Source organism: Labrus mixtus, chromosome 2 (assembly GCF_963584025.1).
Source record: "Labrus mixtus chromosome 2, fLabMix1.1, whole genome shotgun sequence".
In the NCBI taxonomy this organism is placed as follows: domain Eukaryota; kingdom Metazoa; phylum Chordata; class Actinopteri; order Labriformes; family Labridae; genus Labrus; species Labrus mixtus.
Window position 1 is genome coordinate 32060705 of NC_083613.1, and position 14829 is coordinate 32075533.

Below are 14829 nucleotides of genomic sequence, written 5' to 3' on the forward strand. Positions count from 1 at the left end.
TTGTGCATGTGAGGGACTTGTGGATCGTACTTGACTTGTGAAGTTTCTTGTTCTAAATCCACTCTGATCCTGTATTTGATCATGTCTATAAACCCCTCTATTTCAGCCCTGCTCAGAACAGGCTGTTTCTGTGTCTGTACCTTTAAATATGTAAATGAGCTGTGTCTGACCACGCCCCCTCTCTGGAAGGGCTTGGGTGTACTCGGGCTTTCTCGCTCCATGTCCTATTGTTTACGGTGAGAAGGCAGACTCAGAGGGCAGAACAAACACCTAGCTGTGGGAGTGTCACCCACCTGGGGGAGGGGCTACTGCCCTTTGTGATGTCATGAAGGGAAAATCTCCAAACGTCCTGTTTGAGCACACATTTTCTGAAAAGTGGAGCAGGCAGAAGACTGAGAGGATGGACTTTTCTCATGATTGGTGGGTTTGTAGACAGACTAGAGACACAAAAAATTATTTATAATAGTTTTGTCATGAACGGTTGGAAAACAAGTAGAGGTGGACCCAAGTGCAGAATAAACTAAAAGTATTTAAAAATCAAAAAGGCCAAAGGCAAACAAAAACTTCCACACCAGAACAGAGAGGTACAAGGATTTGAAATTACAAAACAACACACGAAACACTAAAGACTAAACTATGAAACATTAGGACAAAAACACACAAGGGAAACAAGCAACACTAGGATAAACAACAACAAGGAAACCTAAACTTTGAAATAGACAAAATACAGTTTATTATTCATGTGGGCGATAAATAATGATAACACAAACCCCCTCGTTCATTTTCAAAGCCATCTAGAAAGTTTGGCATCGATTTGTTCCAAGAGTCAACAGCTTGATCTCAAAGCTTCTGTTCTCCCTTCCAGTGAAATCACATCTGTGTTTGCTGCGTCCGTCCAAGTTTCTGTCTCCAGCCCCCACCTTAAGATTAACATGATGCTCCTCCATGGAAAAGAATTCTGAACTATTTCTATGCCTGTGTGTAGGAAGAGTGAAACGTTAAATCATCATAAATTAACATTTGGAGAAGCTTTATTTCTTCTACCCTTGTCTAAATGTATTTCATCCAGCAGGGACTTGGAAATAAATATTTATTCTACATTAATATATATTCACTTTATCTTTGGCGCTTGAACGCCACAGGGACGTATCGGGTGATTAAAGGATATCTTCCCTGAGGGGAAACAAGATCTATCCCCCGTTGAGTCCAGAAACTGGCGGTAGGGGAGCTGGCTGATGATGACGACCTGAGGCTGAAGGGATGAAGAAGGTGATGAATCTGTGAAGGCTTGGCAGTGATGGGGAGGTGGAGGGTTACATTGGTGTTGAAAAATGAAGCCAGTGCAGAAGTGTTAAATCCTGAAGGCCGTCGAGTATTTTTTGCATGAGGCTGGCTCCAGGATACATAAGAATATAATCGTCCTGTCTGAACTTTCACTTGAGCTGCATGCTGTGTGATTACTGTGATTGTTTATGCAGTTGTAGTATTCAGAGTTAAAGCCTTACTTTTCTATTGTGTTGCTGAAGAACAGTTGTGTGGATTTACATATGAGCCTTTTTTTAATCAACACATCTGCTCCTGCAAGCAGGTGCTTTTGCGTCTGCTGCGCCATGTGTCACTCATCAGCTCCGCCTAAGTCTTGCAGCCAGTAAATATCTCATCCCTCCATCTGAAAACACACACACACCAAAGACTGCCATAAAGAGATCATAAACTGTAACATGTTTATCTTCAATTGCATGAATGAGTGGCGTTGGCGCCAAAGAGAGGCTCCAGGAGCTGATTAATTAATGCCTTAAAACGGGTCATATCCCACAAGATTTTCTAAGGAGTGAATTTATGAATTCTTTATTGTCTGCATGAGTGTTTGCACGGTGCTCAAGGTTTGTGTGTGTGTGTGTGTGTGTCCAGCTTACTGTCACAGATGGTCTGTGGGGAATGCACAACCTCCAATTTAAAGTTGTTTATTGAAAAGACTGACACGGCAGCACACAGATGCTAGTAGCTCCCGTTGAGAATGACAATCAATGCAGGCCAAATAAATCACAGTTTCCTCTCATGTCAACACCCTTACACACACACACATTTGACACGCTAACAAATACAAACGGTGATTCAAAGTGGCAGTTTCCTGTGGGGGAGCTCTCTCGCTGTAGCCTCTCAAGACGTTACAGGTGGCTCCAACAGGTGATCAAGCCAAATGGTTTCCTCGTGTAAGCGTGATGAACTTCTGAGTTTCAATTTCAGAGCTTTTTCTGCAGAGATCCACACACATAGACTAGACAAGGACAGCTCTCCTTAGTACATTTGTATTTTTATTTATGTATAATTTGTATAACATTGGCAGCAGCAATCGATAACCTTGTGAACAATATCCCCTCTCACACCCGTTATGTGAACGCTCTACACACTAACAGAAAGAGAGAAAGAGACGTCCTCCAGTATGTCCTTCCGGCTATTTGTCTTGTTCACAGCTCCCATCTCAAAGGCTCCTTCAAATGCATCTGCTGTTTTCCTTCTGGCCTAAAAATCATATCCTGAAATTCATTGCACGCCAATTCAAAAGATGATGGACTCTCAATCGCTCGTGTAATGGATGCATTTGGTTTTATAGCATATTGAAAACAGAAAAAATGATGAAGAAAATAAAAGAAAAAAGGGGCCTTGAAACTTCAAATTGTCACCAACATAAAGGGGTATGACAGTTGTGCTAGCTAGTTGCGATGCAGCTGTCGAAGTTGCTATAGGTGACGGGGGCAGGATTTAGTTAGAAAAGGGAGTCAAGGCAGGATGGTGCTCGGTGACGCAAACAAGAAATCCTTCACCAGATCGACTCATTTCAATTCAGCTTAATGGGTCTTGCTGCTGTGGGGTCAGATTGGCTCAGACATTCTCGGGCGCTTCATTTCTTGGTATTCATGATGTTCTGATGATGAGGCAGGGTGTGTGCAGGAAATTAATGAGGTAGGAGCCCTGGACAAGAGATCCTCGAGCGTCTCGGTGGGTCCTCACTGCTAAAACAAAGGATAAATAAACAAGTGAGAACATGTGACAGATTAGTGCCAGTTCTGTATTCTGTAACAGCAGGGATTGTTTAGAAAGCATAATTGTATCCCCAGTGACCCTGAGTCATGGCCGTCCATACAGAATCACCACTCGCACAAAATGTCAGGGTTACTGCTGGACAGAGTTAGATTTAGCTTTAAATGCTGTGATGCAGTGCACCAGAAAATTGTTCAATTCTTGATGTAGGGCTGCACGGTGGTGCAGTGGTTAGTACTGTTGTCTCACAGCGAGGAGATTCCTGGTCTGAATCCCTGCACTGTAAAAAAAAACCAAAAAAACTAGTTGTTATAACTTAAAAAAAGTTAGTATCCCGGCTGCCTTAAAAATTTAAGTTAACTGAACTTAAAAAGATAAGTTGAGATAAATTTGTGATTATTCCAAAGAAATACAAATTTCTAGTCAAATAAACTTGACATCAAGTCAGTTGTACTTAAATCTTTGAGTTAACAAAACTTTAAATCACACTCCAGTCCCTGTGAAATGATCTAGTTGAGGCAAAATGGACTTTCCATTTTCATTTGACTTGAAATCAAAAATACTTTATCAAAAGCTGAATCCACCTAAAATATTCAGTTAAATGAATCCATCAATTTAAATTGAATATATATATTTCTATTTTAGTCAACTTAAATCAGTTTAGTTTAAACATTTTTAGTGATTCTCTTTTCTTTTGTCTATTTTCCTACATGGGTTACACTGTTCTCCATATTTTTCTGCTGTGAAGTTAAACAACTTCCGATTTGCTCAAAACTACTACTACTACTAGTCAGGATTGTAGCCCTTTAAATGCAAGGTTATTAGTTGAGTGGTGATTAGAGTCTTGGATATGTGAAAGACTAGCAACAAAGTTGATTCGATTGCATTAGTCTTTTTTATGTACCCTCTGGACACCTTCATGGCCAAAATGTACACACAAAATCATCATTTTCTTTCGTATAAATTGCTGTTTTTTCTGCTTTTGTTTTCTGCTCTTTTATGGCTTTTGGCGGGAGGGAAAGAGGGAAAGAGGGAAAGAAGGAAAGAGGGAAAGAAGGAAAGAGGGAAAGAGGGAAAGAGGTCTCTCTCGCCCCCGGGCTCAGGGATCTGGTGAGAGACAGGAGGCTTCGGGAGAACTCTCACGCAAAATTTGAGACTCTTCTCCTCTGTCGCCCCCCGGTGGTGGAATGAACTTCCAAACTCCATTGGATCTGCAGAGTCCCTCTGCACCTTTAAGAAAAAGCTAAAGACCCAGCTCTTTCATGAATACCTACTAACTTAATGATGATGGTCTCCATGAAAGTGACAATACACTGAACCTTGAAGCCCTTTTCTTTGAAAGAGCTGGAAGAATGAAAGTGTGGTGAGATCGAATGAAAGAATGGATGTTACATCACGGCTGATAGACTGGAGCGCTGAAAGAAAACGGTATTGTTCATCCAAACAGTTCATGTTTAAGGTTGTTGCTTGGGTTCATACAGCCTTGGTGGGTTTTTGTTGTAGTTTTGGGCTCTTTTGTGATCGGATTCTGATACTTTGTTCTCGTCTGTCAGAGCACTTCATAAACCCTTCCTTTATTATAGCTTATGAATGAAGCTTTTTTATTTATTTATTAAATTAACAATAAAATGGTGAAGAAGTTTCTTGCAAAACTTGCCAATATGTTGGTTCTTTTATTGATTGTTTGCACCACATACATATATATATATATATATATATATATAATATTTTACATTGATCGCCCTTTTCAGACTGTGTTTTTGCAAAATTGCCGTAACAAAGCTCAGCCGTCATTATGTTGTTATACATTCATACTGACTCTGCTAAGGCATCATTTTGGTGTTCCCAGTCTGGGGGATTCACATTGCTTTTTCACAGTGCTGCACCCCTCTGCTGGCTCAGCTGATCTCGTCTTACCCCTGTAACGCCTCTGTTACTACCTCTGAAGACATTACAGAGGGTGCGTCACTTCGTCCCCCCAGTACACCTCTGCAACATTCAGATTGAAGGCGAAATTTCACTGGGACGTAAATGACACGGCTTGAAATGGCAGTCTGAACAGGGCTATTGTTACTACCACTAACTAGCTGTGAAACCTTAAATTATTTCACGCACTACCCACTGCGCCACCAGCGCCCCGAAACCATCAATTATTTTTGATAAGGTAGCTTTATGTCAACTCACAGCAAAAGGTTCTGGACAGCCATCAAGTGGTCTTACAATGAAAAGCTAACCCTGAGCAATGAAGTAGTTTCCTGACCCGCGCTAACTCTTGAGTCATTGGGTCAAGGCTCCAACAAAATGTCAACAAAGTCAAAACAAGTCAAACTACATACTGACAGCAAACTGCTATTGTTGCTACTGTTAATTGGATGATTGCTGCACTGTTGTTTTATTTTTCATGCTTTTTTAATAGGATTTTTTTGTTGTGTATTTGACTGTTGGGATTTTTCTTTTTTCTGTAAAGCACTTTGTGACGTTGGTTTTGATAAGTGCTTAATAAATAAACTTTATTATTATTATCTATTATATTATTGTACGGCTTGGTTTGTCAATTCTTTAATTAATTGCTTAAATGTAAGAACAATTTAAATCACTATAAGTTCTTTATTTCTCTTCACTTACCTCCGCTGTTTTTCCGCCCCCCCCACGATGCATGAACAACTGTTGTGACGTCTACTCAAAGGTCAAAGGTCAATGGTATCTTTATTGTCCCCACAGGGAAATTAGTTTGCAGCCGGAAACATACAACACATAAACAACACTAAGAAATAATCCAACTAACATGAAAGCCCAGCAGAGATGCTCCAGCTTCCAGATAAACGTTATAAAAGTGATGAAAGTGAAAGTTCCGTGTGCAAGAAATACAAATTCAACTGCTGTTTAACAAACAAATAGCAAGCAGTAGGTACAAATGAGACCTGATGCCTTTTAGTCTTCACCACAGGCGGTCTGTACGCTCTGCTACCAGGCTCCTTTTTCTTTTAAACGTTCATTTTTCACCTCATTATATGATTTCTACAAAGTTGACACAGCGCCTCGGTAAGACCCATGATCAATAAGTGAAACTGGAATCGGTAACACTCGGCTGTAATTGGGAGCAAATGAGGAAAAATGTTGTCAGAGTAACCATAAATTTCAAATTCTGGATTAGTACCGCCCGGTTATTTATGCTAATTTAACCCACAAAAGAATCTCCAGACAGCAGAAGTCAACAGAACACATCGAGCATCATTGGCTGCAATGCAGGAGCAGTGTTTAAAAAGGAAGGGAACAATTGATACACTTTTCATTCTTTATTATGTGTCTGATAAATAATGCACATCAGAGGCTTCTAATGGATCCTGTTTTTTTTTTCAACCACAACAAAAGGAAAGATGCCCAACCATAAAAATGGGTCAGAAAAATGTAATCATGCCCTCGTCCACTTAAAAATATTTAGGATAAGATAAGAGGTGCGTGGGATGAGAAGATGCAGAGGTAATTAAAAGTCAAGAGAAACTTAATAGTGCCCTGTCGAGTGCCACTTGGGATTTGGCTTCAACACTCTGCTTATAAAACAGGCTATGTAAGGGCTTTTGGGGCATTGATTACCGAAGAGGAATGGATAACTATTGACTGACAAACACAACTTTTGGAAACATTGAAAGCTGACTTTTGGTGAGATTTCTGCAAGTCCCTCCTTTGGGCTATTTACTGTGACCAAGTGAGCTCCCTCGTTACCTTACTGAAGTTTGTCTTTTCACCCAAAGCATGACACTGCATCTCTTTACTGATAATTTCCACATACTCCATGTGCACTGTAGTCCTTCAGTGCCACACGCTACGGCGCCATTCGCTGCCACTCTAGTCAATGCTCCTGTTTCCACTTCACTCGCCACAGTCCGTCTCTGCTGTGAAGTGCTCTGTTACTTATCGCTGCCAGTCTATTTTGGATGGAGTACGCTGCAAGCATGTGTCAAGCTGGAGAGAATAGATCAACCTGGAGAGGATTTAAAAACACAATATATAAACTCACAATCACATTTTCTATCACTTTAACAGGATGAAGTAAAAACAGGCACCGAACAAACAATAAATCTGTCTCAGAAAGACACAGCAACATGTTGTTTGCACGTTTTTCTCTTTATTCCCGCGTGAGCTTGTGAACCAGTGTGTACAGCGGCTAATTTTTCTGACTTTAGGAGGCTTATTTTAGGGCTAACGTTTTGTACTGAAATCAACCATGACCTTATCTGACTACAATTGACAGTCAGAGACTCAGAGACTAGACTCTTCTCCTCTTTCGCCCCCCGGTGGTGGAATGAACTTCCAAACTCCTTTCGATCTGCAGAGTCCCTCTGCACCTTTAAGGAAAAGCTAAAGACCCAGCTCTTTCATGACTACCTACTAACTTAATGATGATGGTCTCCATATTATTGATGATGATGATGGTAATGACGATGGTTTTTGTTTGATAACGATGACTTATAAGATGGTTTCTATACTGATTAGAGCTCTCAAGAACTGCCCTCAATGTTGTGCTTTGCCTCTGGTCACTTCCTGTCAGCACCTGTGTGTCCAATCGTTTGCTCTTACTGACATTGTTCCCTTTTTTCTAGATCCTTGCTTGTGTTGTACTTACTCTCTGATGTACGTCGCTTTGGATAAAAGAGTCTGCTAAGTGAATTATAGAACTGTAGATTTGTAATTGGTTATGCAGCAGGATCCCCGGATTCAGACCAAACGAGGGTACACAGACCGTTTGACAAGGTCTCAACTCACTTTTTTTTCAGACTATTGTGCGGTTCGTTTGCAGTAAGAATATGAACCGACCTCGACCCGACCTAACAGCAGGAAGCGTTGCACTCTTTAATATTTAACCAGCGACCATAGCCAGTCACAAAGTGCATCATGGGTAGGACTGTTAGCCTTTCACTACTACAACAGCAGCATGAAGAAAAGTGGACAGACGTGGACTTGTGAAGTCGCTCATAGAGATTCAGTCGGCTGTCCGCTGAGGACACAAACATGATTATCTGAGATCTGGGTGATGAGTGAGACCTTCAAAGTCCCTTCAAAATTTTAATCTTTAAATTGCACAGCTGAAGACACTTGCTCTGCTCTCCCTCCAGGTGGTGCCCCCCCCCCCCTTTTACCTGTCACCCAGAGAGGGTACAGATTAGTGAATAAGGAATGCTCCTGCACCTTCTCTCGATACGCCCGCCACTTTGCTCTACATACTGCACTAATGAGGCGACCTCGAGTCAACTCGAGCTGCACAAGATTTCACGCTTCACACGACTCATTCTCAACAACACCTCCTTCCAATCGGTGGTCTATTTCAGGTGAAAGATTTCCAGTCTCTCCCTCGGCTCTCTCATTGCGAGCTCCGACCTGCAGCAGTACTGTACTACTCATCCCAGCATCCACCTGGAGACTCCCACTGAGGGGTTCATCACTCCTCAGATTTCTGCATGTAAAAGAAAACTGTGAGGAGTGATGAGGTCGGAGCCTAGACGCCGAACACAAACTATGTTCTTCTGCATAAATATTTTAAACCATGTGTTGCACCCTCGAAATGAACCGGTCAGAACTCGTCCATCTTCACTTTTAGCAACTTTTATTAAAGAAAATGCCCCACAGCTTTACACAAGCTTCGTTTTTCAGCCTACACACACCTCTGTGTCTTCTTCACTGAGCCTCTCTTAAAGGGCCAGCGTCTTAATCTTAAAAGGTAGATAAAACACACAGTATTTACTGTTTACTCTTACTCTAAATATAAATTAACTTCTGGAAATTAAATTAGTTTAACTAGACACACTGACATAACAAAATGACAGAAGAAAAGAGTTTTCTGACTGAACTACATTAAATGCATCAGCACTTTCTTTACATCTTTTTACTCTGCTCTTAAACATGATAACTGGCTCTTAACAGGTTTGTTCTTTGCCGTCATGCATCCTGTTTCTTCCTGCCGTGCTTCTTGTCTTTAAATGTATGCATGTCTGTTTTCTTAAGCGTGCATGACTTGAGGAGAACAAACATTTCTCTCCAATGTAAGGTGACAATGCGTTAAGAAAGTGACAATAAACTGAACCTTGAATCCATTTCTTTTGAAAAGAGCAAGAAGAATGAAAACATATTGAGATTGAATGAACAATGGATTTCACAACACGGCTCTGTTCTGTTGTTCAAATGCAGAAAATGTGAAAAACAAAAAGGCAGGATGTTTCCTTGTTTGAGCAAACAGAAGGACATTGTCTAAATCACGGCTTTCTTTGCAGCTCATTAGAGGATAATCAACCTGTGGCATGCACGACGAGTCAGGGTGAAGGGTTAAATTGAAGTTTTCTGGGGCGCTGGTGACGCAGTGGTTAGTGCGCGCGCCCCATGCATGGTGGCCACAGTCCTCCAAGCAGGCAGCCCAGGTTCAAATCCAGCCTGTGGCTCCCTTCCCACATGTCACTCCCCTCTCTCTCTCCCGCTCCCTGATTTCCAACTCTATCCACTATCCTATCTCTACATTAAAGCCTAAAAATAAATCTTTTAAAAAAAAGATTGAAGTTTTCTGTACAACAGAAGGTGGTTATCTGATTGATCGTCATGGTAACTTACCGTATGCCGCACTCGTAACTTGCCAGGAGCATTATGTTCAGGATTATAGATCCGACTTGTACAGAAAAACACCTTCAGACAAATCTTTTTTTTTTTTTTTTTTTTTAAAGATTACAGATTTCTTACCAACCCTTTTTAGACCGCCAACCCGAGGTTGTGCTCAACTGTTTCCAGACAGTAATCGCCCGGCTGTCCAACCCAATCGCTCAAAATGACAAAACCCTGCTGTTAAAACGATCTTATCATTTAATAAGGTCTGGCCCCTCTCTTTTCTCACTGGGGTGTCACAAAGTTACATCAATCAATCTCATCTCAGCATCTTTTGCACTACTCACCATTGCACCGTTGTCTCATTTAGCCATATTATTCTTTGCTTATTTAAGTTTATATTTAATGTTATACACATTGAGATCACAGTTCACAGAACAGACAATTTCCTTGTGTGTGTAATCGTACATGGCCAATAAAAATGATTCTGATTGTGACATCAGAGGTAGACTCCTGTCTTTTGGTGGGTCTGACACAATGTGTTCTCACACTTTTCTCAAACATCGGGGGCAACGCTAAGATAGGATCTTTGTACCACTCACACTACCAGATAATCTGAGCAGATAATCGGTTCCGAGCAGCCTCGAGTTGGGAGCGACCCTGAGATTGTCGGGAATGAAGAATCGGAGCTCAGCCCGATTATCCTGCAGTGTGAGTCATCCAGGATATGGAGGCAGTAGGGGTGGGTGGGTCTACAATGTTTATTATTTTCATATATCCAGTTAAATTTGGCTTCACATGAAGGTAGCTAAACACTAAACTGCACAAAGTCCATTAGTCAAACAACGAGCAGCCACACATAAAAATACAGAAAATACATCATTAGACACAAATAACTAATTTAAACAACAAATGTTTGTCGACAACATCCGCCAACACATCAGGGAGAACATCCACAGCCAGATGTGTCCGCCTTCAGGTCGTTTAACTCGGAGGCGGACACATCTGGCTGCACTTGGAGATCTTAATATACAGTCTCAGTTTTGCTCGCTCTATTTAATTGGCGTCTACTCGACTCATTTCGAGCATTTCAGGCCGAACTTTTGCATGTTAAATCTTGAATTAGTGTGTTTATCCGGACTGCAGGTGAATGCGGCTTATTTTGAAATGTGATAAGATCAATTTGACAGCACTCGGTAAGATTTGATGTTTTGCAGCTGGATTTTTGAAAGATTAAAGAGAAGCAGCCAGGTAGTGTTTGTGTCCTTCTTTGGAGTTTGGCAGAGTGTAATATTTTCTTGTCCTGTATTTAATGCTTCACCAGAAAGCTTTTAACTTTTAACTTTGTTACTGTGGGAACAAATAAATGGAAGTGCTTTTCCCTTTGACATGATCAACATGTTGCCTCCAATTCCTGCAGAGTTGGTCCTGCAGCCACATAAATAAAAACAAACCCTTATGGTGAGAGCTCGAGCAGAATCATTACATGTCATAAAAAAAGCTTTGAATTGGTTTTGCTTTTTGTTGATTTGCAATATGTTCATTCTTTGATTCTCCTTTTTAATTGGAACCTCAACAGATTGATCCAAACAAACAAACCTTTTTTTTTTCCTCCCTGAATGTTGACTTCACAATGTTCTAACTTCATCTCACCTTCAGCTAACCAGCACCAAAAGCTTGTCTTTATTGAACCTTTTGACCTTGACAGTAAATGGTTTCTTTTATAAGACCGAGCGGCAATCTCCGGCGTGGGAAATGAAGCCGGTGTTAATAGCCAGCTCCAAGTGTCGACAGCGGGTGACTCAGCGTGAGGTCTCACACATGAAATGAAGCTCGAGCACAATGTTCAGTCAGGACGAGGATTTGACTTCTTTGTCTATTTCTCTTCACACGCTCACTCACATTTCTGCTGTCATAGGGCTCAACAGTGTCGTTCTGGAGGTCAAAATCACATTAATTTTCCTCCAAAGCGGATTTGATTATTAGCCGTAATGTCATAACCACCCGAGGTAGACCGACCATGAGCTACCCGAGTGTGAAACTATGGTATTTGTATAAGCTCGTTTGAACAAAAACATGGTTTATTTGCGATTTCAGGGAAAATAAATACACTACCTACAATCACAGAGGGTCACAGCGACGTCTCTGATTGGTGGAGCTCGCTGTTACCACGGCAATGTTTCCTTTCCCTCTGCGCCAAAGGCAGCTAGCTAGTTAGCTAGCTAACACGAAATGTACTAATAACCTTGTTAGGCTTCAGTGAATGTAGTTTATATATTACACAACACAAACTACAAGATACGAGATAACAACGACTTAAGTTACATTTAGGATATAATTTGCAATGGATTGTGGGATGGGTAGTTCCTTGACTCCGGATGAAAATGATGTACACAGTCTTGAGCCCTTGGCCTTTTTTCTCAGTTTTGTTAAAATGTCGTTTTTTTGCGCCAAATCAAATGCTTTATGCTCACAACTATTGTGGTTGCTGGTTGCCATGGTTCCCGGTGCTAATCTCTTGATATAAGGATTTTGTGAAATGTCAATGGAGGATTTCAATGGGAGAAATTTACTTCTAGAACCAGAGCCGCCGAAGAAGAAAAGGGCGGTCACCGTTGAGCTCCATTGGCCCAGCCGCCACCATCGGACTGCGTCGTCCCCAACAACCACCGCCGTCCTCATTCAAGCACGGCCTGCTCCACCTCCACCTGGAAGTGTGGCTTCATCTAACCAACAGCATGGCGTTGCTCCCTCTTTGTCAGTCTATCATCGTATCATCCGCCTCCCCATCATCGCCCGTCTTTGCAGAATCATCATCCATCAGTCCTTGACACATCTGCTCATCAGCTCCACCACCATGAGTGTCTGGACTCCAGAAGCTCATTTCTCATGATCTCATTTCTGTGCCATCTATTGTAATAAATCATTTGTTCTTTCTTTACTTTGTGACTCCTGATTGAAATGGGAATAGATATCTAAGGTTATTGGAGCGTGCAAGTCTGATTGTGATTAATTTGCAAAGGGCCATCAGTGTCATGTCTACAGTTTTCTCTAATGAATCACAAAGACTGAAGAGGAGCTGCTCGCTCTGTGCAAACAAAAGAGCCTGCTGAATCTCTCTGCTGCTTTATCACACAGTTATATATGGACGCATTTTATTTTAAAACATTTTTTGCATTATGAGAAGATTCATGAGCTGGCTATCAAAGAATAAAGGCTGCAATCACTCCCCCACCCCCCGCCAAAAAAAAAAGCTAAAAAACAAACCTACCAAATCAACACCTCTTTGTGCCATGTACCTCACTTAGGTGGTCCCTAAAACCCGGTCTCAGCTCCAGTCTTTGTCTCCAAATGTAGATCACAATGAATGCCATCTCATGGAAAATACACTCACTCTTGATAACTACGTATAAACTCAACAACGGGGGAGAAAAACATCCATTTAACAATAGACAGGATATGGAAGCTGGGAGAGAAAAGCACAAATTGCTGCTTTTTTCTCATGAGCACTGATATAATATGTGAGCCGCTAAATGGGAATGCAGGGGAGAATAAGACAGTGTCTTTGCAACATGTGATTCAGAGGGTACTAGTGCATGTAGAAAAAGGGTTATAAAGGAAAACATAGTGTTGGGTGCCTGCAGCACTCGGTTGCTGTGATTCACATATGACAGAAAATGTAATCACTTGTAAACAGACAGGCACAGTCACTTCCTAAATTACGGATGTCTGCATAAAAACACAGCTCGTCTCCGTCTTCAAATTGCTACCTTTTCTTAATCGTTTCACCCGGTCTGTGATGCTGTCCCTGAACTGTCTGTTTTTCCCCCGCTCTTAGATGATTCACTCCTTCCGATGGGCGTATGGTAAACAGCTCAGCCATCCACCCTCAGGAAGAACACTAACAGAGAAAAAGTACAGAGAAGTCCTACTGAATGTTTCTGACTGTTAAAACATTTTTAAAAGGGCTGACAAACAATATAGATTTTCTCAGATCTGTGAGGGGAAGATGTGCTAACGGCCTGAAAACACTGGGTGGTCAAATCCAAACCCATCGGTTGCATCAGATCTTCAGCCTGTTCCGACTAGCCTCATAAACACAAATAAATAAATTAAAAAAAGAGGTAAGAGAGAAAAAAGCAGAGGTTGCTGCTGAGCTTCAACCAGTCGACAGCTGCAGACTTTTTTTCAGCCACTTACCTTCTGTCCCTTCAGGCAAGAGCAAAAAAAAAGAGGTGATGAAGGCGTCTGACTTCGACAGCAGGGTTTCAAAATGTTTTTTTTCTCTCATGTCAAAATAGAAATAGGAAGAATGTTTGATCAGAGATTTTTTTCTAGTGAGTTAAAGACAAAAAAAATGGACCAAAATAGTCTGTGATTGATTCTTATCAAACCAGGTCCACCCCCTCTGTCCTGATTTTGTCCCCATATCCCAGCCTTTTTAACCCTCCCTTAAAATGGCACACTTTCTTGACCATTGGCAGTCTAACATGACCCCCTTAGTCACACTGACGGCGAGCATGGGTGGTTCTCCAGTGCCCTTGTGACACTGAGCTTGGTCCCCCCTGTGGCCACCCCTCCAAAAGGAAGAACCCCCCTAATAACACATGCACAGTATTTGACTCAACAACCAGACTCACAATCTAGTATTAAATACTGTTACTGAAACAAATATAAGTCATGGTATTTTATGTTGTGCGCTATTATTTGGCATAATATATATTTTAAAGCGATCATCTTTGTCTATTTTTCACCTGGGTTTAATGTTCCCCTTTGACAAAACAACTGGCCCCAGTTTGGCCCCCTCAGTAAAAGTGGTCTAGAAACCACCACTGACGGCGAGTTGAGACACAGATAATCATTTTTTATTTCACTCCATCTGGAACTGCTTAGACCAGAGCCACATTGGACCTACAATAGGTACCCAACGATGGGAAATACTAGTAGTAAATTCTAGTTTTCTAGTCTAGCATTAAACCAGAAGGTTTGAGGTTCAAACCGCCCATGTGGTCTCATGTGAGATCCTTGAGCAAGACACTGAACCCCAAATTGCTCCCCACTGCTGTGTCAGTAATGTGTGAAGGTATATGAATGGGATTGGTTAATACTGATGGACACTTCACATGGCGGCCTCTAATAAGGTGTGAATGTTTGCGTAGTCAGAAGACTAGAAAAGTGCTACACAAGCTAAAGTCCATTCAC